This window comes from Cuculus canorus, chromosome 2, assembly GCF_017976375.1.
Source record: "Cuculus canorus isolate bCucCan1 chromosome 2, bCucCan1.pri, whole genome shotgun sequence".
NCBI classification, from domain to species: domain Eukaryota; kingdom Metazoa; phylum Chordata; class Aves; order Cuculiformes; family Cuculidae; genus Cuculus; species Cuculus canorus.
In genome coordinates, this window is record NC_071402.1 from 84,710,575 (window position 1) to 84,736,919 (window position 26,345).

The window sequence follows — 26,345 nt, forward strand, 5'->3', positions numbered from 1 at the left end:
CAGTAAAGAAGCCCAATGACATCCTGTGCTGTCTTAGGAATAGTAGTGCCAACAGGTCATGGGAGGTAATCTTTCTTCTCAGCACTGCTAAGACTCATCTGGAGTGCTCTGTATGACTCTGGGTCTCCCACTACAAAGAGTAGCATGAATTTATTAGATTAAGTGTAGTGGAGAACCACAAAGATCATAAAAGGACTTGAGTATCTGTCACATGAAGAGAGGCTGAGAGACCTCACACCATCTAGCCTACAGAGGATAAGGTTTAGAGGAATCTTTACCATTTGTTTAAATACATGATGGAAGAAAGTAACAAAGATAGGGATGGCTTCCTCTCAGTGGTGCACAGTTGAAGGACAAGAAGCAGTGGGCACAGCCTGAAATATGGGAAATTCCTTTTAATCATGAGAAAAAGCTCTTTTACTGTGAGAGTGTTCTGTCATTGAAATAGGTTGCCTAGAGAGATTGTGGATTCTCCATCCTTGGAGATACTTGAAGCTCTCTGGACGCAGTGAAAACCAACCTGTTCTACCTGTCTTGAGAAGAGGGAGTGAACCAAGCGTTTTCCAGAAGCACTTCCCAGCTTCAATGATTCTGTGATGCTATGAATTTACTGATAAATTCAGCATGGTGTACGGTGGTAGGTGATCAGTGTTAGCATCACACACAGTCCTTGTTCCACAGGACAGATTTTATTTTTTCCTATGAAGTGACTTATTTTGAGCTAGAAAGATAACTTTTTGTTAGTTTCTTATCTTAAGTCGTCATAAACATCTACAAATGTCATCTGACAATGTTGACTGTGATTAATATTTTAAAGAATTTTTAAATCAATATTTAGATAATATACATTATATGAATTATCTTTACCTCCAGACTAGTTTTCAATGCCTTATTGGGTGATTCATTGTGGCTGAGAAAGTCCTTCCGGAACAAATATATCAGCAGAAATTTCAATTACTTCTTTAATAACAGGATGTCTTTGGATGAAGAGCATCACTCACTTTCTTATATTTCTTTTTTTTTTTCCCCCAAAAAATAGAAATAAATGATCACACTCCAGGAATGTAGATTTGGGAATTTTTTTTTTACATGAGTAAAATGTTGCCTTATTAAAACTATTTTATTTGCTGAGTTCAAACAGGATTAGAAGCTACTTCAGAATACCTTTCACGTGGCCCAGTAACAACCCAATGGTCAGTCTGTGATAACTTATCTTTTCTTTTCATGTTTCTCCTAGGCAGTTCTGAAACGCAGCTTCACATTTTAAAAAAAATTTTTAACCACAAAAGGATAAGAGAGAATCCTGGAGAAAATGTTAGGCATACGTTTCATAACTATTTTGCCTTTTATTTCCCCTTCGTGTTCTCCAGAGTACGTGGGTTTCTTCAGCTAATTATGCCTGAAGCTTGATGCTCCTTTGCACTGAGAATCACTCCATATTTACTTAACAGATTAGGACTGCAGGTACCCAGCAGCATTTACTTACTTTTGAAGATGTCAAAGAGGAAATATATTGTCCTGGATGTGACAGCCCAAGAAAGGCAAAGCTATTATACAGTTCCATGCTTAGGTCCAGCTGGTAGTGATGCTGAAATGATATTCCCCGCAGGCAGAAGCCCGCAGAGTGCACATGTACACGACTAATGTGCATACTTACAGGGCTATGGCTAGCTCCATAGATTGGACCACGAGCAGCATTCACATGAATGCAGGCAACAGTCTCTTCCTGGTCCTGTCTCTGGCTAGGTAAGGAGGAGGTCTGCTATTGAGAATATATGTACAACTCTTGTGCTACCAGTAGCTGAACTCAGATACTCAGTCTCCCTGGTTTCTGGCACCTGGATATACAAACCCTTGGAGTGCAGACCCCATTTCATTAGCTAGTGCAAACTAATTCACACAAACACACACATATACACACATATGCTCACACTTAACAAAAGCTAGCTGGGGTCCATTTTGTCCCTAATAGACAACTCCCCTTGGGTTTCACTCCTAGAAAGACATAGACAGCAACAGGTCTCACTGGTAGCTGACTTGCACTTTGCTGATGCCTCAGGATATTGAGGTCCTCCCAGGTTTTACCCTGGGGGATCCCCTTGGCCTTCAGGCCATATCATTGACCTGCTGACTGGTCCATTTTGATCCTTGCTAGTCCTTGCACTTGTTCCAGTTGCTGGCAACACGGGCTTTTGGAGTTCTGACCACTGGTCCCATTTCCAAGGCTGGCATTTGATCTCATTCATTCTGCTCCCCAGTCTCTCTCATGCAGGCTGATTTCTCTATGGTCACAGCCTATGTAACAGTACCCAGTCCTTCACTTGTTCCAGCTGGTGGTTCTGTGGACACACAAGCTCCTATGACCTGCAGACCAATCCAGTTATTGGTACTAAAACCCATTCTAATCTTTCCGATTGCTTAAATCGCAGATACATGAGCCCTCCAACCTGTGGTATGAATCCAATTACTACACTCAGACCGTTCAATGCACACATACAAACAGAAATAGCTCCTCATCCATGAAAAGACTTAGAAAGACATTTGATAAGAATATGGGACATGTTGCACTGATCAGGTGCAGGATGTGGCTGAAGAAGTGAACTGATCATGAAATGATTTATTTGCAAACAACCAACCTTTTTTATGTCTTTACCCTCTATTTTCCTTACAACTCTTTCTCCCCAAATTGTCCCTTTCTGTACCTTTGGTTTGATCTCCAAGCATCCCACAATAAGTCTTATGCAATCTCAGAAATGCCTCCCATATACCTTGGTAGTGAATGAATCTGGGTCCCAGGTGATTTTTTCTTCCTTCTTTCCAGTTATGGGTAGTGACATTGTAGGAATCAGATGGGTCCAGTCTATTAATATGTGGCTCCATGGCTGGTGTCACTGCAACAACTTTTTTTGACAATGGGATGGCCTACACGGCACCGGGTTTACAGATAACGGATGCTAGTCACCTTTCTCGGAGGGGAGGAGGGTTTTTGCTCAGAAGCTTGCAGGACTTATTGTCAGGCTTTCAAACCAGATGTGAAGAGGGAGGGGGATAATACCAGGCTAGCCTGTGACAAGCGGGAGAGGAAAGATAATGGTTGGAGGGATGGGGTGCTGGTACGAGCCCTCCACCTGCTGTCCATGGGCATGCTGGGGATGCCATAGCACAGCTGAAGTCCTGTGGAGATGAATGGGAGGCTCCTGAGGTAGTAGCTGTCAGGGAGGAAACTTACTCCAAAACACTGTATAGGTAATAAAGGGTCCACTAAGAAGACAATGCAAGCAGCAGCCCAGCTGAAGTGTCTCTATACAAATGAACAAAGCTTGGGCAATAAGCAGGAGGAGCCAGAAGTTACTGTGCTACTAGAAAGCTATGATCTAGTTTCCATCGCTGATACTTGGTGGGACAAATCCCATGACTGGAGTGTGACTATCTGTGTCTACAGGGTGTTCAGAAGGGTGTTCACAATCTGAAGGAGGGGTGGAGACATTGCCCTCTATGTCAGGAAATGGATAGAATGTAAAGAGCTGTCATTGAAGAGTAGCCATGAACAGGTTGAAAGCTTGCAGGTCGGAATAAAAGACCTAAGAATCAATGGGAAACTTGTGGTTGGTGTATACTACAGGCCACTTGATCAAGCAGAGCCAACCAATGAAGCCTTCTTCCTCCAGCTACAGGAGACTTCATACTCACAAGCTCTCATCTTACTGCGGGACTTCAACCACCTGAGTTGCCAGCAGGTAAAGGGAGGTAATTCTGCCCCTCTAGTCCTCTCTTGTGAGCCCCCACTTATAATACTGTGTCCAGTTCTCGAATCCTCAACATAAGAAGGATATAGAACTGCTGGGACAGGTCCAGAGGAGGGCTACAAAGATGATCAGAGGGCTGGAATACCTCCCGTACAAGGACAGGCTGAGACAGCTGGAGTTGTTCAGCCTGGAGAATAGAAGGCTTTGAGGAGACCTTATAGCAACCTTCCAATACCTGAAGGGGACCTACAAGAAAACTGGGGAGGGACTCTTTACAAAGGCTTGCAGTAATAGGACTAGGGGCAATGGTTATAAACTGGAGAGGGACAGATGATTTAGACTAGACATAAGGAAGAATTTCTTCACAATGAGAGTGATGAGGCACTGGAAAAGGTTGCCCAAGGAAGTTGTGGATGCCCCACCCCTGGAGGTGTTCAAGGCCAGGTTAGATGGGGCCTTGAGCAGCCTGATCTAGTGGGACGTGTCCTTGCCCATGGCAGGGGGGTTAGAACTAGATGATCTTTAAGGTCCCTTCCAACACAAACTGTTCTATGACTCTTTGATTCTATGATTCTCTGTTGGCTTCCTGCCTTCCACTGTGCATCTATGTTCCTTCCATCTTGTGACTATGAGCCTTTAATGGCCTGATGGCTCCCTTGATGGACTTGAAAGCATCCAGGTTGGGATATTATTTGGGCTTTCTCCACATTACCATTGTCTTTTCTGCACTCCTTTGTATGTATGCAAATGGGGTTTTATAACATAATGTAACAGAAATTACTACAATTTCTTCAGCACTTCCACAAAAAGAGGTTATTTTTCTACAGAAATTCTTCACAAGCACTAGCAGTTATTTCTATAGGTATATTCTATGTTTTTATTAGTGTGCATCCAGAGTAGTACACGGGAAGTAAAGAGTGATTTAACAGTGTTAACTATTTACCTGATCTTCTTTTCATAATAGGCATGACGTCATTCTTGATACTTTACTATTCTCTGTACTAACATATTCAAATACATTTTAGTCATTTTTAGGTAGGCAACCAGATGAAAATTCTGACTCTTGGTTGTCTCTCCATGAAATAAGATATCCGGACAGCTGTTGTGTATAGGTAACATTTGGATCTTGTACGTAATTTCTTGCTTACTGTATGACTGAACAGTAATTAAGTGCAGTTTATATGTACTGTTGAATTAATTACATTGTCTTTTGGTTTAACCTGTCTTGACCCTTTCTAAAGAAGATTCTGGGTTAAATTTTATTTAGCAGTCATCCTACCTCTCTGTGTCTCAGTCAGATTTTTTTGATGTAAACATCTGACAACTTCATAGTCTGCCTGCTTTTGCCTGCTGACTGTTTCTCCTTGACAGTGAGATTAAGACTACAGGAAGATTAAGCAATGTTTTCTTGGCTTTTTCATAGATCTCAGTGATGTCTGAAGAGATGGTGATGCTACCAGCAAGGAGTCTTTAAACTCATGTTCTGTGTGCTGATTATGCATCTGCTTGGCCTAGTCTACAAGATGTTACATTTCTTGGTATTGTAAAAGGATTTATGTAAGTTAGAGAGCTCAAGAGCAATATTTATGGATAGTCAACCTGTGAACATTCCACACCTTTACAGCAAGTAATCTTTTCCATTTTTCGGGGTGATTTGAAAAGATGAGGTATTCTCTGTATTAAAGGCACATGTTCCTATGCAAACTTATGAGTTGAATGGGCAAAATTGAATCATAGTTAAAAATTTCCTTAATTGCTCATATTGCGGGGGCTTTGAGACTTAGATGAAGGTCTTACTTGCAAATAGGTGCACTATGTGCCAAAATAAAAAGCAGACTGTTATATTTTTATTCCCTTCCTTTTACAATGTTCTTCAGGGAAAGTTTAGTTCAACATAGAGCAAGAGTGGTATTTTCAGAGAATTACAGCTGAAGGGTAAAACATTCACCTTTTATGCTAAGGGGACAATTGGTCACATCTGCTATCCGAGTTGTAAAATGGGTTATGCAAAACTCTTGTCTGGTGATCCTCTTCAATTATAATCGTATTCTAACTTTTGTTGAGACTCTACTCCAACTATTTAATTTGACCTAAATATAGTTCTAAAAACTCTGCAGCCGGAGAAGTTGTTTCATACCTTAACTACAAGGTATTAATTTATGTTTGCCTTTATTATCTTATATTTTTTTTTTCACAGAATCACAGAATCACTAAGTTGGAAAAGATCTCTTGGATCACCGAGTCCAACCATTCCAATCAACCACCAAACCATGCCCCTGAACATCTCATCAATCCATCTTTTAAATACCTCCAGCAATGGGGACTCAACCACCTCCCTGGGCAGCCTGTTCCAGTGCCCAATGACCCTTTCAGTGAAAAATTATTTTCTGATGTCCAGCCTGAACCTTCCCTGGTGGAGCTTGAAGCCATTCCCTCTTGTCCTGTCCCCTGTCACTTGGGAGAAGAAGCCAGCTCCCTCCTCTCCACAACCTCCTTTCATATAGTTGTAGAGAGCAATAAGGTCTCCCCTCAACCTCCTCTTCTCCAGGTTAAACAACTCCAGTTCCCTCAGCCGCTCCTCAGAAGACTTGTTTTCCAGACCCTTCACCAGCTTCGTTGCTCTTCTCTGGACACAATCCAGAGCCTCAACATCTTTCTTGTGGTGAGGGGCCCAGAACTGAACACAGTATTTGAGGTGCTGTCTCACCAGTGCCGAGTAAAGCGGGAGAGTAACCTCCCTGGACCTGCTGGTCACGCTGTTTCTGATACAATTCAAGATGCCATTGGCCTTCTTGGCCACCTGGGCACACTGCTGGCTCATGTTCAGTTGGCTGTCAACCAAAAACCCCAGGTCCTTCTCCTCTAGGCAGCTTTGTAGCCACGCTTCCATTAGTCTGTAGCACCGCATTGGGTTGTTGCACCCCAAGCGCAGGACCCAGCAACTGGCCTTGCTAAACCTCATGCCATTGGTCTCAGCCCAGTGGTCCAGCCTATTCAGATCCCTTTGAAGTGCCTTCCTACCCTCCAGCAGATTGACACTTCTACCCAGCTTAGTGTCGTCCACAAACTTTTTTTTGTTTTTTTTCTTTATAGAACCTTTCAGGTGTTTAAAATATCATTAAAAGCCTGTTAATAGATTGGAAAGTTTAACCAACTGTAGTATCTCTTTTTTTGTGTACTGAATACTTAAAATATCCAGCATATGGTAAATGATTGTAACAGAGAGCTAACAGGATATGCAGATATTGAAAAAAAAAAAAAAACCCAAACAACTGCTTAGGTGCCTGGAGCAGGAAAAAAAACTCCAGTATTTTCATTTGAGCTTATTCTCGTGTGAAAGAGTAACTAGATTTCAAGATTCAGTTGGTTATAGTCATTGTCTTTAAGACAAATTGGAAAAAGTTTTGTTTTCCTTTATGATGTATAGTAAGGTTTATTTTTTTTCTCCACAACACAAATGTATCTGCCATTAAAATAAGTTTCTGTGATTATTAGATCTTTATTTCTTCCTTTTTGCCTGAAGATACTGGCAAGGTCTTTGAAGGACAGAAATATTAACGTCATATGAGCATAGTGTCTGAGGCTCAACCTCTAGAGAAAAGATATAGATTTGTATTTGCAATGTATTTATCTTTATAGTTTATACAACACATGAGGTTTCTTTTGAAATAATTGGCATGCTCCCTGCTGAGTTCTAAGATTCTTTGAATTCAGCAGAAAGGTATGTAACTCAATGGAATTCAGTATGTATTGGTTTTGCCTAGTGTCATGTGCAGGAAACATAGAATCTAATTGTGGTTTCTCTTTGTGAGGTGGTTGTATTGAAGAACATGTTGGAAACTGCGGCTGAATAGCAGCATGAATAAGAAGCAAGAGCAAAGGAGGAGTTTGGTGAAACTGGTTAATTCATCTGCATCTGTTAACCTAGAACAACTGGCACAATGCTTGTCACAAAGAAATTCATGATACTGCTTTTTGCTGTGCAAGTTATGGTGACGTTTTAACAGTTCACAGCAACTTCAGATTTGCTTTGCATGATATTAGTATTAGCTTTGATATGTGTCATTGAAATCAGTGTAAACTTAATAGTTTATATCTGAAACAAAACATTTGTGAACTGGGCTTCAAATTCCTTGCAGCTTTGATGCAGAAGGAATGATGTTTTCTGATAGATATAATAATAATGAAAAAGTGATATAACATTTGATGAACAGTGACATAAGTAGAAGTGTATGCTTTACAATATTGAGTAAAAGAAGTACTTAACAAATGCAATCAACAGCAATGTTTTTAAGAGGAACATATTTCTTGGATATGCTTAAAGAAGAAGTACAGTTCCTTAAAGTTATAAATATTATATATCCCAGTCCAATGGGATTTTTCTGTTGAGGACATAAACTTGATTATGTGAGAAAATACTTCAGAAAAACAGCAGCCCTGAGGCATGAAGTGTTTCAAAGACACTATACCAAAGTTATTTGTGCAGAAAAGTAGTCCGAGACATAAAATAGTCCTGCTTTTTTACATGCCTTTCATTTTGTTGAAATAATTTCCATTTTTGCAGACTGATAGTGAAGAGAATGTCATGAACTACCAAACTGAAAAAGCTAAATCTAAATTGATATGAAAGATGAATAAGACAATCGCCATTCCAAGTATATACAGAAGCTGCCACAATCTACCACACTTGAAAGCAGAACCCTGGCCTCCTTAGAGGGAGGAGAAGAAAGAGCTAGTCTTACCAGACATGGTAAATGATCAGTATGTCTCTACATGCTGTTTCTAATAAACAAGCTTTTATCTTCTATTTAACTCTGTGAAGACTTAGTGTGCTTTTTCTGGCAGAGCTCAGCACTTAGGAAGCTTAATATAAAAGAAACTGTGTTAAGATCTGCACTGCATTCTGATACAATGCTTTTTGAAGGTGAGAGACAAGCGGTGGAACTTCTTGAAAAATTTTTGGGACAGCACGTCTTGTCATATACATATTACTTTGCTGTAGAAAGCATGAATATGTCTGTAATAGATTTTATTCAAATTAAAAAGACAGGCCAGGAGGTCCAGGTGGGAGATGAAAAAGCTTGACAACCAATAAATGGTATAATTTGGGGAATTTCTCAAATGGAGCCAATCTGTCATAAATTTATGCTGCTTATATGATAAATTGAATAATTTGAATAACAATGGAGTGAGCAGTGTGTTACAACTAAATGGAGTATCTATCATTTACGAAATTAGAAATCTCTGGTTTGAGAGCATTTGAAGATTCACAGATAAGGCCAGTTTTAATCTTTATAGCTGGACTTTACTAATTTTTCTCATGGACAAAACATTTCCTGTTCATGGCAGTTCCTACACAATGTTGATCATCATTAATAGTGTAAAAAATGTAGTCCTTAACATTAAAATTCTAAATTAGCTTTGACTATATAATACTATGGAGACAATTCCATATATTTAGAAAAGATGTCTGCAGTCCTTGATGGTCCTTAGTTACAGGGATCTGGATGATCAGACTTTGATGGGAGAAGTCAGAAACGAAATGGGCTTGCCTCTTTCTTCTGTCATATGCCAATTGCTTTTATGCTATTTCTGTCCTCCACAGAAGAAAAGTCAGCTTATCCGCTTGTTTGGTTTGCTTTTTTCTTGCCAATCATTCTTCTAGCATGTTCAGGAGGATGTTCTGCCTATTTGCACTCCCTTTGCTTATCTTGTTTTTGTCTGACAACTTCTGTTACTTGAATGCCTCCTACTTGCAACTGCATCCATCTGTCTTTGCCCCTTTTGCTTGCATGCTTATCTAGAATTTTGTCAAGCTATGCAATCATCGTGTTACAAAACACTTACATAGTATTGTTAGCTACACAATCTTATTATGCTTCTATCTGAGTTTAAGGCAAGTTTATATTAATTATATCCATTACTACATGCATAATTTATAGATGCCACTGGCTCTGTCGATGTATGATTGGAATAAAACTTTTCCATTTGCAGGAATAAAAGTTCTCTTTAATTCAAGAATATTTGACACTTATAGTGGGTGTAACCATGCAAGATTTTGAACTTTCTGTCATCCTTTAAAGAGGTAGAAGAATTCAGTGTAAAAAAAACCCATATGCAACATTTCAAAATATCAGCAGTATTTTTTTAAATTTTATATTTAAGGCAGAAGAATTCTGTTAGCTGTAAAATAGTTCAGTTTTGTTCTATTCTACTTGCATTTCTGAAGGTAATCTTGTTAATGCTACACATCACTATGTGATTTCTCTAATGTGAACTTTACGTCATATTATTTTCCTAGCTATAAAGAGAATTATCACGTATCCAGGTAGCTGTATTGCACTTTAAATGCTTACAGGAGGTTAATGAATAAATCTCTAATTAAATGCATCTGAAATGTCTTCAACCCCGCATGGGATATCAATCCTTCTGTCATCTAAAACAGTTCCTGAAATTTGTGTGTTGGTGAGTCATGTTGCTTAATTGTTTCTCCTAGCAAAAATAAGGAACAGAGTTTTGGAAGGCAGGGTCTTGTTTTTGTTTTTCCTAGTTTTAAGGGATATGTGTCTGTGGATATCCTCATATACATGCACTAGACAGTTTGATAGCTGGAATATGATAAATTGCAGAATTATCCAAGACAATTACTTCAACATATGCCGACTAAGGAGCTCTTCCTTCTCTGTCATATTGTTTCAGTTAAAAATCTTTGTTAGTACAAACAGCTCAAAGCAAACATGAAGTTTCTTATGAGGACATTTTCATGGGTAAAAAGCAGTCCTTGTTGTTTCTTTTTCTTCACATTGAATTCTAAGCTTTATCACTTTTTTATTCCAGGTTTGTTTTAATTTTCTGAAATTGTTTGTTCTCATTGTGATGAAGGACTGCTCTGTATGTAGTACTGTGGCTGCCTGGCAGATCGTTTCATTTTTTTCCAGCCTTCAGGACATTAAGAAGTGATGGCAAGATAGAAGGTTAGAGAAAATTCTGTTTGGTGAATTAAGTGTTTTTATTTCTTGAGCATAAATTGTCAGAGGAGTAAAATAACTTTTTTGAAACTAAATGTAAAAATAAATATTTTTAGTTACTAGTACAGACTTTTAGGCAAAAGAAAATTATAATATTAATGATATTTACAATCAGCTGGTGTTTTCTGAAAAATATTAAGCTACCTCCTCAGTGCTGTCTATGAGCGCAACTAGCTTCCATGGCCCTCTGTCAGCAGGTGCTATGTAGAATTTCACATTGTGGTGCAGAAAGGAGGTTATGCCATGCAGCTGCTCCCCCTACTTTTGTCTCAGAGCCATCACTGCTTCTCAAAGCTTTCACAAGGAGATGAAAAATTGAGGGCAATTAGTACAAGCACTGAGAATGTATTACTATTTCTGACTTACAGTTACTGACCAGAGAATAAGTATTTCAAACAACTAATTGTTCAGTGGATGTTTCAGCATAGCTGCAACAGGTATTTAAAAAAAAAACAAAACAACTATTAACTTCTAAGATGGCCATACTTAAGAGATACTTAGTTATTGCCTTAGGTAACGTGATTATAGCGTTGTTTTTTCATCATAGCAGATTTCTTGTGTACATTTAGTGCCTGCCAATCTATCACTTTCAACACACAGTAGGAGAAGTAATTTTCATGTTTTGAAGTCCCAATAGGTATTTTTTTAATTTTATTTGGGTTTTGATTAGGAATAAAAACTTTATATGACTGGCTGGACTACCTTTTTTAAAGATTGAGTTGCAAAAGTGTAAAGAAGAACAGCACATAACCTCTCCTTCGTTGTCTATCCCTTCCTAAGAGTTTATACATATCCATTGCAGCATTCCAGTTGAGTGAGTCATCCCACCATGTTAACATGATGGCAACTATATCACAGTTTTCCTGCTGTGCAATGACTTTCAGCCTCTCCTGTTTGTTGCCCATGCTGCATGCATTGGTGTAGAGGCACTTCAATTGTCTATTGTTTCTGCCAGCTTTCTTCAGGGAGAAGCCGTAATTCCTATGTGACTGCTGTCATGCACTTCTGTGGTTTCTAACACATCAACAGCCTTTGCATCTTTGCTGCTGCATGAATTGCCATCCTCCACTGAGACGGATAGGGTGATTCTTATGTTAGTACAGAGACATTTCATATGTGCTCCAATACACTCAGCAAACCGTGGAGCAGACTGAAGGACCTCAAAAGGACACTGTCCTGGAACATTGACTTGATACCCCCAGGCTTACGTGTGGCAAGTCTGGTTTTATCCCTTTTCCCCTTTAAATGTAGATAAGCTCTTTCAACGTGCCCTTCTAATTGTTACCAAATATACTTTTCCCTCTTTGAAAAAGGTGCAACCAATCTGTCGCCAGCAAGCCTGGTATTGTGTGGACTATCCCATAACCAAAACCCCCCAAATTCTGCTGGTAACACCAGTCTCAAAGTTAGGCAGTGATCAGCTGCATCTGCCTTTTTATTTCTTCATCATTGCCTATAAATGGAAGAACAGAGGAGAACATTAGTTGTGCTCCTAATCCCTTAACCAGTGCCAAGGACCTGAAGTCTCTCTTAATTGCCCTTGAATTTCTTGTTCTTACTTCTTTGCTTATCTGAAAAAACAAGAGTGGATAACAATTCAAGGGCTGTACCAGGATAGGAAGTTTTCATATTTTTAACCCAGGCCCCAGGGAGGCAGCAGACTTTCCTAAGAAGTGTGTCCAGTTGAAATATTGGGCCTTGTTTTCCCAGAGAATGGAGCCTTCTATGACAATAACACATTGTCAGTTTTGATGCAGGCGACAGTCCAACTTAACCTCAGTGACACCTTCAATGAGACATCATCTTTGTCTTTTTTTGTTTCCATTTGCAGAGCCTAGCACCTATTATGCAAGGAAATCTGGGAAGGTGGGGAAGTTGCAGAGGAGACTTGCTTGCTGCACTGAACAGGAATTTGTTTCTATTCCATCCTATCTCTTAAGTCACCACGTTCTGCCAGGCAAAGAGGATAGGGAATCCTCTGTATCGTGTGTCCTTTCTGCCAATACCAGCTGGTACTAGCTTAAGAGTAGGGCACATCTTGCAGCCTGGCACATAGCTTTCTGTTAGGTGGATACTATCACTCCCTGAGCAGGCTTGCAGATCTTCAACATCCTTACTTTGCAGTCTTCCATGCAAACTGCCACACAAATTGGTGTGCCACATCCTGGCTGATTTGCCATCCCCTGTTTGCCCATCCTGTTTGTCCAGTTGTTACACAGACAGAAAAATAAAAAAGATCCTATGGATATTTAGGGCGGTTAGATGCAATTACTGGGATGCTCAAAAAAAACACCCCCAAACCAACAAAAATACACACAATAACAAAATCCACAATATTGTGGCTATTTATGTAGGGTTTCTTGTTTTTCATGTTTCTGTTCATGTGGTAACAGAAGGAAAATTACAAACCTGTTGTACAGATCAGATGATTCATTGCCACATGAGAATGTTTGTGTAGTTTTGTATAAGAAATGATCATAGAAAAATGACAGATTGCTATATCTAGTATACTCTTAAGGTTTTCACTTGAATACTTCATATGCCTTAAAAAAAAAAAAAAATGAATAGTGATTTTGTTCTCTGTACACATTTGAGTCTTCCTATGTTTTCACTATAATGAAATGAAGAGTATGATGGTCAATCTTTGACTTCAGTAACTTTCCAAACATCAGCTGACCCTGTTTACACCAACTTTCTTTATCTTTCCTTTTTTTTTTTTTTTACTAGTGTGTACTTTTTTTTTGTGTTCATGTGCAGTTACAAAGTAGCTTAAAGTACATATATCACTTTTTATGTGGTTGAAAATATAATTATATTCTGTAGTCTCTCTTCTGAGAATGCTGTAATTATCCTGGATCCTCAAAGCAACGAGCAACAACTGTTGCCAAAGACCTGGTTGTGCCTTACATAGAAAATTCAAACTACGTACTCCCCTGCAGTATGTTAGGTTAAAGTAACAAAACAGTACTCTTCCTTTGCACTTCCGCAAACTGTCAGCTCCACCACTACCTGACATCAGTTTCCTCACATCTCAGACTTTCCAAGACAGGATCCAGATGCACTTATTCTAACACTTTTCCTTATCTCCATCTACTGAACTTTCTGAAAAAAATAAAACCGTTTCCTTCATATATTACAGTATGTTTAATAAAAAGAAGTTATTAGTTATTATAGAAGTAACAAGAAAAAGTCTGTAAGAGGTGATTTGTTCTTACAAAGAACAACTCTGCTATACCTTTAGTAGGAGTTGTTTGTCTAAAGTGTGCCTTACAGTTTCAAATGATGGAGGTAAAGAAGAAAAAACATACATAGAAGAGGTTTTTAAATACAGAAACCTTGAGGTATTCTACTAATGAGCTATCGTCCTACCAACCGTAGCATCCAACTAATGAAGCAGAGGCTTCTATTATTTCAACAGTGATAAACCATAGAGGGAAGCTTCGTGTTGAATTGTAGGTTGCCTAAATAACAGTCATAAAACTACACTAGGAAAGAGACAAAAAGAGTATTTCAATCAAGGTCGTATTCTAAGTACTGAAATAATAGAAAGAAAAGAGAGACTAAACAGATAGAATTATTGCCTGAGGCACTAAACCAATATGACACTTGTCATTTCTTGTAGGATTACCCATGCCAGTACTCTCACCTTTAATATTGTTTGTTTAATATAATTGCTGGATAAGCTACATAGTAAAGTGAAAGGAAAATAAAAATATTCTGTGGGTTCTGCAGTTTCCAGACAATTTATTCCTTGAATTTTCAAGATATTAGAAAATAAATGAATATTAAACTGTCACTATAAAAATCATTCCCTTTTTCTTGCACCTCTTCTGTTTTATTTTAGACTTCTTCATTCTCATCCCTCTGCTTAGATAAAAAAAAAAATATTTCTGTTAAAGATTGTTGTTTGTCTCCTTATTTTTAACCCAAATATATTTAAAGAAAGATTAAGAGATTTTGTAGTTTCTTCTCTAGTAGATTTTGGTTTTCTTTTGATGTTTTCCTCATATGAAATAATATGCAAGTTGTAACACACGCCTGTGAATCCTTTCAAGGCTAATTTGAATAGAAAACAACTTCTAGCTTGAGGGTTAAATTATTCTAAGCAGAGTATCTTTGTTATGATTGTATTCAACATGATTTTGTATTATTGCAGCTTATCCAAAATCCAGTTACATTAGACGAGGCTAGGAATATATTTGAAGCACAATGCTTTTTCTGTTCAAAATTTAGAAAAAAAACAATCACAATATAATTAGTACTAAACAATCTCTGCATTAATGTTATTTTTCTTCTAATCAAATGGCATAAACAAGATTCTAATTAACAAGATACTGTGAGCAAGTATTTCCTACTTACTCCTCTGGTCTAATCTATGGATAGCTAGACTGTGTATCTTCCCTTCTTTCACACGTATTTCTGATGTGTTTATCTGGATGTTGCTGCCACTTTTTGTACTGTCAGTGTGGGCAGAACTGTGTAGAACAACCTGTTTGCTCAGGTTTGGAAGTATAACAGGACTCATGCAGCCAGCATACATCATAAGTGAGTTTACAGTTATACTTTGGAAAATATGCACCTTACACCACTTGCAGGTATGTTCCTAAGCCTGTGTTTCCCCTATATAGGCAACGATAGGGGACCAGCTGCCAGGATCCACCACTTCTAACAAAATAGTAGTTACAGCAATGATTGACATAATTTCCCATGAACACTGCAAGGTTGGAAAATGATTCTAATCTGATCTCGAGAAATCTATAGCTATGTCCACCAGCACTATATGGGGTTCTGGGGATTTCGACCAGCGTGCTAGACTCACAGTCCCAGAGAATCAGAGATAGAGTATTCAAGTTTTAAATGCGAGTCTGAGGTTAAGGTAAATTATTTCTGTAGATTAAGCTAGTTGATTTGAAAGTTATTAATATTTTACAATTAAAGCCAATTTATAGCCATTTGACAAGGCTAAAGGGTATTTAAAACTCACAAAGTGTTACCCAGTGTAATTCATGTATATGTCAGGCCTTCAAAAAAGGTTACCCTGTTTTTCTTTTTTCTGTTGTTTCCACTCTACATTGTGTTGGAAAAAGTCAGCAAGTATTCAGAAACAAGTAGGTGCTCTGTGTTAGCTGAATCCTCAGTGAAAATAATTAGTGTTTGGTGAGGCCCTAGAAATGGAAACACGGCTTTTAGAGAGTGTAGTCTGTTCTGGTGAATCAGCACAGCCAAAGATGTCTTTCTGAACAGTATCTTTAAACCTTATAAAATGTGTTCTTGTATAGAAAAGATCAATAGATCTCATTTGAAAGCCAGAAGTCTCTTTCTCTTTTCCCCTTTAATGGGAGTCAGAACAGAAAATTAAGTAAAATTATATTTTATCCATAGTTGGCATTCAGTTCCCATTCTGCAGCAAATATTGAATTAGAAATTGATTATAACTTGGAACAGAAATAAATCTTTCCAAGACTTCTTGGAAATGAAAATACTGAAAACAAATTAAAATCAGTCAATATTTTTTCTGGCTTTCATTCTTTCATTTCAGTTTTTATTATAACTGTATGTAAAATCACATATTTTATGCGTATATTAAAAATAAAAATACAAAAGCTGAGAATTAAACTTTTTTCCTAGGAAGGCTCACTTCAGTGTTTGTTGCAGGACTAGAGATTCTTAGTCCTAAATTATATAGCTATATAATTTTAAGTACCCTGGGAATAGGCAATGGACAGAAGCTGCAAGTATATTTGGAAGATGATGGTTTTCCGTGGGAATTTTTTATTTAATTGAAATACAGTATTCTGTTGGAAAATCATTCTGTACAAAAAATTCTTTAGCATTATTATAAATCATATCTGTGTGTTTGATGGACTTAATTTTCATTAAGGCAATTCTAGAAGCAAGGCATGAAATCTCATGATATTTACCAAGACTGTAAATCACTGAATTGCCAATCAGATATCCAAGCTTAACAGCACTGCATGTGGAAAGAAAAAATAAGTCTCCTTCTCTTCAAATTACAGCAATTCTATTCCTTTATTCTGTGCTTAGAATAAATTTGACCCATGGACAAGCTTGCAGGTTGGGATTTTAAGACGAGCCTAAGGGAATACAGTGCTCTAACCCCTCTAACCTACTGTTGTTCAATGAGAGTTGGAATACTCCTAAAATTCCTGCCTCAGTGCAGAAATTTTTGTTGCTATATTTGAGGTATCCAAACTAGATTTCACTCTCACATAGTTCTGTTATTATCTTGGAGCTAATTTATGAACAGAAACACAATAACAAACGCTGAGGTCTGCCCTGGGAACAGAGGAGGGGTTTTGTAAGTATGTTGGCCCAATGTACTGGTTTTTATCCTATTTATTCTATGAACTAATAAAACTGAAAAAGGAGTGGAGCATGGAAGCAGTAATGCGTTCCATTTTACATTAAAGAAGTGACCCTTCCAGCTGCAATACTGTCATTTACAAAATAAGGCATGTGCACTCTCTCTTGGACTTGTCATTCAGCTTTACCGATTGCCACTCACAGTGTTCATTAATCTGTCTGCTTGACATCATCTTTTCTCAAGCAGCAGCTCTCTCTAGTATTGTTGCTTTTTCTAATGCTTATCATTGTGCTTTCAGTTTTACCGTGATGACGAATAATATATGTATGTGTAGTGCTCTGATAGAGGGTTGCTGCCTCGCCATGAGAATGACAGGATCTTACCCCTTTTTTTTTTTGATTGCGAATCCATTGCAGTCATCAGTGTGACAGCTTGTAAAAGCATCAGTGAGTCAACTAGAAAATCACTGATCTTCTGGAAATAATATTATATAGGATAATTTCAGATAGCATGCAGATACATGCCTGCACTTGCAAGGTATCTGACCTAATAAGGAGTTAGGCACATAGATAATTTTACAGATGTGCACAGTTTGTTTTGATAGGACTGTCTGAATAAATAAGTCTTGCATGGAAGTATTTTCAGGATTAAGCTTTTACTTTACACATGTAATTTCTGAAGTATTTCTTAAACTTACATAAGGTTGATTAACTGTTTAGAAAACAGTCTGTTTTTCCAAATGTGCAGCGCTGTAGAAGAGAGTCTATTGTTTATCCTGTTAACCAGACTCTTCTGTGTGGAAAAAGCTGAACATATTCCATGAACTTTTTACCAAAAGTGATGCATTTTGATCTGTTCATTCAATTAATCTTTGCCTAACAAGTGTAACAGTTGACTGTCCAGAGGATAGCATAAATACATTTGAGCAGAATGAGCATGAATAAAATTGATTTTACAAATCAGACGGAAAGCACAAAGACATTAATAAACTTAGAGTTATTTTTAATAATGTTATTCCACTGCGTGTTGTACAGTAATTGTTCCAGCACCACAGAAAAATGTTAAACATGACAATGTGAGGACACAACCATCTGTGTTAGCCCATATATTCATAAAATCATTTAGATCAGAAGTGACCCTTAAGGTCATTATGTCCAAGAGAACTGTAATTGTAGCATTGATGAACGCATTTGAGACAAGATGAAGGTGAGATAAGGGAGAAGTAGTAACTAAGCAAAATGAATAAATTAAATATTTTTTGGTAATATTTTTTTCATTGTGACAGTTAAACAATAGGTTTTGTGTCCATCTTACAATGATATTTAAACAGCTTTACTAGTGTGATTGTTCCAATAAGATTTGATACATTCTGAGTGTCTATGTAAACTAAGAACTACTGAAATTTTAGAAATGTGGATCTTTCAATGTGTTAAATATTTTCCAATGTTTAGCTGTTTACATAACACCAACATTGTATATAAGCTGGCATTTAAACCTCAGATTTAATTTTTTTAGAAGTTTAATATTATAAGAAAGTAATATTTTTGTTAGCATTATTAGTGGTTTATCATTCTTTTTCATTCTTTGCTTTTCTTCCTTTCAGTAAACTTTGCAAAAGATAAAATCATTGCATTGCGTTTGTCTGTAATACTACAGGACTATTCATTAGCTGTTTCAGTGTAATGCTTGACAAATTTTAATGGGCACAGTAATTCTTTTGAAGTGGAAACTTATTTTTTTGTGTGCATGCAGGCAGTCAACTCAGAAAAATAGCTCAGAAGTTGTACTATGTTGTAACATGAAATAAATGCAATGCACTTATAAAATACGTGCAAAGGAAAAAAATATGTGAGTACATAAAGAGAAAATACATTGCAAAAAAAAAAAATCTGCCCTCATTGTAATCAGCAGCAAAATTACCAGGCAAGGAAATTCTATGGTTATTGTTTTAAAGCAGATTTTAATTATTCCAGTTGAGTTTGATTTTTATGTGGAGCTTATATTCATCTGGAATTAGGTTTCTGTAGAGCTTATTCAGGTCAAGTATCAGCTGTAGTTGCCTTGTACCTCTGAACTTGCTGAGCCCCAGATGTAGGGCACAGCACGTGATGAAGACTTTAGATTAGAGACACAAGAAAAAGCATTCATGCAAGAAGCAAGTTGCTGTGAGATTGATTCCTTTATAATAAATCATTGTGGTTTTATCCCCCGTTTCATGAACACTTCCCTGCAATACAGATGATTTTCAAAAGCAAGAGGTATGAACACACTGTATCCTGCACAGAACAGAGAATAGTTTGGGTCTGAAATGCTGGCTACATAGGAAGTGCAAGCATTGTGGTCTAAATCCTATTCAAGTCATACTAGTTAATATTTTCAAAGCAAGATCCTCCGATTCTTGACTGTTCTTAACAGGACTCATAAATAACCTAAGCTACCTATTTATTTCTGTGGAATAGAGAGGCACTGGATATGTCATAAAATTCTTATTTATTAGAGCATGAACTCTTTGTTTTACAGAACAAACATAGTTCAAATGACAAATTCTGAATTCTATTTGCCACAGTTACGCTAAGTGCTATTTCTGCTTTTTATTTTTAAAGTAATCTGTTCACCTGTTAAATTCCTTTCCCAATCAACAGGAAAGCTTCGTTTTTGGGGTTTTTTTGTCCTTTATTGGTCTGTGAAAATCCATTAATAATTTGTGCTTCTTCGGTTTGCCCTGGTTTCTCTGGCACTTGAACTGACACAATTTGTTTGTGACTCTGATTTTGCTTTTAGCACCTAGTAATGGTTTGTAGCATTACTCATAGTCACAAGATACTAGTAAATACTGATGAATAGACACCTTATGTTCTACAGGCAATGAGATAGGAAGTGTGCATATATATACACTGGTGGTGTTAGCTGGTTATGAAAGGAGGTAGAGAGGGTTTGGAAACATTTGGAAAAGGTCTTTTGTCTGAGAGCTAGATGTCTGTGAGGAGATGTCAGAAAAAGTTTTAGCTGTGGTCTTAGGCTGGAATTAATTTCACTTAGCCTGGAACAATGATATAAGGTTGAAAGTTTTCCCCAGGATCCTCCACAGCCAGTTCACAGAGCTGGATCTCTTCACGGGTTGATTTGACTTGATTGCACTACAGATCATTGGAGAAGGATTTTTTTTTCCCTCAGATTATATGAGGAGGTTAGGGTGACTCATTGATTAACTTAGTTAACTCCTTTCAAAGTTATATAAGACTAATCAATGCCTCCATCATGTGGCCTTTTCTGACTGTAGTAAGGGTTACATAAGGGTCCCTTTGTCATTTTTACCCATAATGAATCACTGGAGCAGAAGAGATGATTTTGTTAAATTTTTACATATGGGGATGTCAGGACACTTTCATTGGTTAAGTTTCCTAGCTTGATATGGTTATAATTCAGTTTTGATGGGAATATCAGCATATGACTGCATGGTCTTCTTCTATCATTTTCTCACAATTACCAAGACATTTTCTGTTCCAAAGGCAATGCAATTTTTAGCTTATATTGTCTGGATAATGTGATGTTCTGTGAGAAGGAGTAATGAGAGACTTTAATTTTTGGTTGAAGCTGATACCTGAGACTTGCCTCATGGAAACAAGCCATTTTGCTGGAAGCTGAGATTTTTGAAAGAGATGAATGTTTACCTATCATCTCTGTTCCAGAACTGGGACATATGGATAAATTAAGATAGCCACAAAATATATCTTGGGGAGTTTATTTTTCTTGTAATTATGATTCCAACAAGTAATTTTATTTCTTGTACTAGATAGTGAAATACTATCATTTGATGTGGTTTTAATATAGTAACTGTGGCCCAAGCCTAACTGGGCCACAGCCTGACTAGGATGTTTTATTCATTATTATACTTTTAATGCTTTAATATTATGGAGTCACATTGTCTAATCTGGCATGGATCTTTAATATTTATAAAATGTGCAAAACTGGATGTTAGAAATACATAATTTTAGTTAAAACTCAGTTTTGACCTATTTTATATTTTCCTATTGACTACCTGTTGCTTTTTTAATTCATAATATCAGTAATGTAATGATAAGGTTGACATTTATTCTAAGACTATACTAACAGTCTTACTCAAATTGCGTATAAATATGTGTCAGTCTGCATAAATAGATGTAAAATAAAGTTTAAAGTGATCATGATGTTACATATCCAAACTTTGAAATACATAACCCCCTGTTCTCATGTGCTGCAGACTGAAGCTGAATCATAGAATCATAAGGTTGGAAAAGACCTTTGAGATCATCAGCTCCAACTGTGCATGTCCACTACTAAATTATGTCCCCAAGCACCTCTTCTACCAGCCTTTTAAACACCTCCAGGGACAGTGACTTAATCATCTCCCTGAATACCCTGTTCCAGTGCTTGATAACCCTTTCTGTGAAGAATTTTTTCCTAATGATGAATCTAAACTTCTCCTCATGCAGCTTGATGCCATTCCCCCTTTTCCTATCACCTATCACTTGGGATAAGAGACCAACACCCACCTCTCTGAAGTCTCCTTTTAGGTAGTTGTAGAGACCAATAAGGTCTCCCCTCAGGCTCCTCCAGGCTAAACAACCCCAGTTCCCTCAGCCGTTCCTCATAAGACTTGTTCTCCAGCCACTTCACCAGTTTTGTTGCTCTTCCCTAGACACCTTCAGGACCTCAATGTCTTTCTTATAGTGAGGGGCCCAAAACTGAACACAGTGAATGAGGTGTGGCCTCATAAGTGCCGAACAGAGGGGAAGAATCACTTCCCTGGTCCTGCTGGCCACAGCACTTTGTTACAAGCCAAGATGCTATTGGTTTTCTTGGCCACCTGGGCACACTATTGGCTCATGTTCAGTCGGCTGTCAACCAGCACCCCCAGGTCTTTCTCTGCCACGCAGCTTTCCAGCCACTCTTCCCCAAGCCTGTAGCCCTGCAAGTGGCTTTTGTGTTCTAGGTGCAGGACTTGGCACTTGGCCATGTTAAACCTCATCTCATTGGCCTCAGACCATCCATCCAGTCTGTTCAGATCCCTTTGTAGAGCCCCCCTGCCCTCCAGCTGATAGACCTCCCAGTTTAGTGTTGTCCGCAAACTTGGTAAGGGTTTAATTGATCCCCTCATCCAGGTCATTGATAAAGACATTGAACAGAACTTGCCCTGTCACTGAGACCTGGGAAACACCACTTATGGTTGGTGAAGAAATTGAAGATGTTTTTTGTGGTTTATTAAATAAATTTTGAGTAACCACTTTTAATTTCATCTCCCTATTGCCGACTTTTATTTATACTCCAGTACCACTGCAGTACATTTACAATAAAATGTCTTGGTTTATTTCCTTTCATTAATTAAAATTCAAATAAAACCAAATCAAAATACCCCTTTCCCCAATTCCTAGCTTTATTATTTTATTCATTCAGAAATTCTCAAAAAATAGAATTTTTTTGGAAGCAGGAAATACAAAGAGATTTCTAATATTCTGGATAATTTCTCATCCTCATTTACAAAGAAAATTAAGATCATTGTAGTCCACAGTTTAATTCAGGAACTAACTTCAAAGATCTATATAATCATTCATTTTACCCAACCTGCTTGTACCTTTATTTGAAATGTTGCAGCATTTCTGTGGTGCCTCTCATGTTCACTAAGTCTATGATTTATTTTTGTGTGATTGTTTCAAGTTTGCAGTCATAAACTTAAAGATCAAGTTTGGGTGTTGCTATACAATAAACTCACATTAAAACATATATTAGTGTAAGCACAGATTACTGGTATACAGTCTTGACAGATCAGAATGTAGGCAGGGAGTCTGTTAGAGTTGGGTATGATGTCCATGAATTAAAGGTAAGAAAACTTTGCAAAATATTTTTGGGAACTTACAAAGAGTGAGGCAGTATCTCATCTGGCATAAATTGTCATGGTTCATCTTGCAGATCATAAAGGAACAGAATCATCAGTGCATTTCTGTCACTAATTATGGGTGAATTATTTAAATGTATGAAGTCACAGAAAAGTGATAGGATGCAAATACAACGTAGCAAAATATGAGGTCCTTCATATTGCATCAGCCTCTTGTGGAAAGACTGTGACAAATTTGACAAAGCCATGCTGGCTCAGCCTCTCCCACAAGAGTCACAAATTCATAATGACTAGAGCTCTTCTACTGGCAGAGCAGATGAATCATTTGTTATCAACTCTAAGACTACAAAGCAGCAGTCAGTAGCAATAACAGCAGACATTTAAGCACAAGAACCATTTGTTTAAGTGAAAGAAATAGAGGTATGATCCAACGAGCTAAGTAATCTGTACACTGTCAGTGATGGTACAGAGATCAGGCACTGAAATGAACTCATGGCTGGGATGTCTATCAGCAACAGATGTGTTATCAGTAATAGCATCTACATAATATTGCAGAAAGAGATTTCATCAGCTTTGTCTCTTATCATCACTTAGTAAAAGTTTGCTGGATATGAATTTTCCATGTGCATTTCATTTATGCTTGGTTCAGCAGAAGGCTGGCCTGGCCACTGGAGTGTCATCTTTCGGAAGTACATCAACAGCAGAGGCCCATCTTTCCTTTAGAGAAGGAATTTTGGGGTAGTGGCAAAGTTTATCACAGAAAAAAAAAAGACAGACAAGTTGCTCCAAGACTTTTCATAACAGGGACTATATGAGTTTGTTTCACACTTAGGTTACCCCCTGGGAAAATGCCCTTAGAGACAAGGGAGTAGAACAGATGACAGCTCTTTAAGCTAGCATTTCATAGAGCACAAGAGCTGTCAGTCCCTAGGTGCATAAAATCAGGAAAAGAAGGGAAGAGATGGTATAGATGAGTTGAGATCTGTTGGTCAAACTAAAGGGCAAGAAGGAAATGCACAGAGTGGAAGCAGGGACAAGTATCCTGGGAAAATTATGAGGATACTGCCCAGTTGTGAAGTGACAGGGTCAGGAAGGACGGGGTGCAGCTAGACTTTAACTTGGGAAGGGATGCTAAGAGTAATAAGAAGGGCTTCTCCTGCCTTACAAACCTCGTGGCCTTCTATGATGGAATAACTACCTCAGAGGACAAGAGAAGAACTATGGATGTTGTCTATCTGGACTTCCACAAGGCCTTTCTGCTTCACTCCTACATTCCAATTTCAGGGGGAATTAGGAAATGTTCTGGTAACCAGAATAGTCTAATGTAGTTAGAATTGCAGGGAAAAAAATAGAAGAAAAAGAAAAGAGTAGAAAAGAGAAATAAAGTTATGTGTATGAATACGCACTTATAAAATGTAGGAGGCTGTATCGTATGTGTGAAATTAACAGCCAGACAATATGATTTAAAGAATAAATGGTATGGACACTTTACAGCCACTGGCCAGACAATCCCTCTTTTTTGTCAAAGAAAAGATCAAATGGAGAATGAGCAAATTTTGAACTTGTAACTTATGGACTACTAATGTAATTTTTTGCCATTTTGGCTTTCATAACACAGCAGAATGAGTAGTTCATTCCGACCATACAGTTTAATATTTGTTGCTTGGTTTTCCTTTGACTATTTTTGTTCTATCATATATAAATAAATGTGGAAGATGTCATAATTTTCTCTAGATTAGTTGCAGTAATTGATGTTAAAAAGCAGAAGAAGAGGAACAGACTGAGATAATAAAAAAAAATGAATCTAATTTGAAAATGTTGTCATCCCCAAACAAAGGAAACCTTGCTTCTCTCCGAGGAGATAGATGTAGTCCTGTTATTGTTTGTGATCACAAAAATAACGAATGTATCTATCTCCACTACTTTGAGGATTATAGGAAATGATTGCAATAAATCAGTAATACTGTTTATGTTTCAAGAAGCTGAAAATAATGCTATATCAGTGACAGAATTTTTCTTCTTTCAAAAGTGTATTATGTGTCAATTAAAATGTAGTACTAACCTGGCCTGAAAAAGATATTCTTAGTCCAGTTGGTTGAAAAGCAATGTAACGCAGAGTAATTATAACAGAATTTTGAATTCTGGAATTCTCTCAGTTTAAGTCTTAATAATGTCATATTGTAATCACAGAATGTGAGCAAGGTGAACAAAAATGTAGAGTTCCCCTGGAGTGTTAAAAATAAAAGTTACTGGCACTACTGTAACTCAAATATAACTGTTAGTACCAAAGACACCTAATACCATAACAGGATAATGGCCTATAGACAGTTTATGTGACTAATGTGTTACCAGCACCATTATCTCACATTTAATAGGTTGATTCTAAATATAAGCAGAGGATTTTTCTGTTTTCCTTGTACCAGAGGCATCAGCTCTGTTCTATTTACAGTCATCCCCAAGTGTGTTAAAGCACAAATAGCCTTAATGTTACTTAATGTTGTTTTTATGATCTGTTAAAAAAAAAACAAGAAAAAAAAAGAAAAAAAAAAGAAAAAAAAAGAAAGTTGGCAATGTTTCTTTAGTCACAGTCCCTTCTACTGTCTTTATAGATCAAAAAAAATTATCCTTGCTTTGCTTTCATATTAACGTTTTCTGTGGTCTGCGTTCCATCTCAACTTTTAATTCTACTTCAATAATCACTTACCAATTATTTGCAAATCTGCACCGGTAGCCGTTAGCGTACGGTTATTTGTACTGCTAGTGAAGTTGTGATAACTCTAGTATGCTGTTATTTGCTGTGAATTAGTGAGTTAGTGTTTGCACATCTTTCACCATATTGATTGTATTTGTCCACTGGTTTACAATGTATATAAGACAAGATTCCAAATGTCATGAATGTTATCTCCTAAACTATTTATTTACTAAATTTTCTGCATCAGCGCTGTCAACACTTTTTTTTTATTGTCTCTATCTTCTGACTTTGGCGTTGTGACTATTGATTGTGCTCAGATCAATGATCAAAAGCCTGAGCATCAATAGAGTACTAAGAAATACTGCATAACTAGGTTAAGTAAAGCAGAGTTTTAAAAAACAATGTCTATATTTCTGCTCTACTCTTTGCACACAAAATGGTTGATACTGCAATAACAAGCCAGAAAATATATAACTGCAATGTGTTGAAATGTGTCACATTGACACGTTCTGAAAACATATTGAATTGTATTTCTTTTACAGTACTGTAAATCATCGTATATGAGGTATATGTGCATATATAAAATTATATAGCAGGCATACTGCAACTGTTCAAGCTTAGCAATTGCATTGTTATGATGTCCATTGTTGGATACAACTTTCAGTCTCAGAAAGTTTAATGA